The sequence below is a fragment of the Acyrthosiphon pisum genome, unplaced genomic scaffold (assembly GCF_005508785.2).
Source record: "Acyrthosiphon pisum isolate AL4f unplaced genomic scaffold, pea_aphid_22Mar2018_4r6ur Scaffold_21839;HRSCAF=25022, whole genome shotgun sequence".
In the NCBI taxonomy this organism is placed as follows: domain Eukaryota; kingdom Metazoa; phylum Arthropoda; class Insecta; order Hemiptera; family Aphididae; genus Acyrthosiphon; species Acyrthosiphon pisum.
The window spans coordinates 15,641-16,725 of record NW_021771347.1 but is presented as its reverse complement, the minus strand read 5'-3'; positions in this window follow the sequence as shown (position 1 = coordinate 16,725).

The following is a 1,085-nucleotide window of genomic DNA, read 5'->3' as shown; positions in this document are numbered from 1 at the left end:
ATATATTGTTTATACAAATGTTTAATTGTCATGAATTTTTATTATGTATATGTATTTTGTATTTTTTTTTTGTTTTTTTTTAATTGTTATGACAATGGTTATTAACCTACTTTTAATGTATTTTGTATTATGTTTATTGCATATGAAATTAATTGTTAAAGTTGACTATAAAAAAAAATATTAATAAAATATTTTACGTTTATTTTATGACAAAGGTATTATAATAACGTGTTTTTACTACATTTATTTGTCGAAAAATGTAGAAAAAACTAAGTGTTCATATTAAAAAAGTTGTATTATTAAAATTACGTTGCATACAATAATTAATGCGGTAAGCCGGTAAAATATTGCACGTGTTATACGGGCGGCAATAGTCAACAGGTGGTTGATTCCCGATCATCGGCGACGGTTCGATCGACCGTCTTCGGCACGCCGAGAGAGGGGGAAATGGGGCCTCGGAGCTCGCTCGCTCGTCAGTCTGCATGCGCAGAACCGGCCCGTTCTCTCGCTGGACAGAGTATAGATTTTGTTATATAATTCATATTTTGTTTCAGATTATATTATAATTTATAACCATAAAAAATTGTGCAATTAATTTATGCCCCCCCCCCCCCCCCCAAAAATGTTTCACAGGTACGCCACTGTCGTCACGTGACCAAAAATGGTACGACATAAAATAATATAATAATTCACAGAGATCGTGTACAAAGATGATAAATAAAACGAATACAAAATAAATCAAATACGAATACAATATAAAAATGGTAATACAAAAAGGGCGCGCTAGCGTAAGTGGTGATAACACGCCGAAATCACCACATTACTCCCCCTCGGCGGGAAAAAAACGGACTCGTTTTTTTGGGGGGTATTCGATCGATTGCGCGGCGTACGAATGGTCGGCGATAGGATCTTCCCGGGCGATGAATGCTGGCTTGAGTCGGTCGATGGAAATCCACGTAATTGATCGATGGCGTTGTACCTTGAATGTTTTTTCGCGGCGTTCCAAAACTGCAAACGGTCTCTCGTATCGTGGCTGGAGCGGCGGCTGGACGGCGTCGATTTGGATGAAAACGTGACTGACCTGG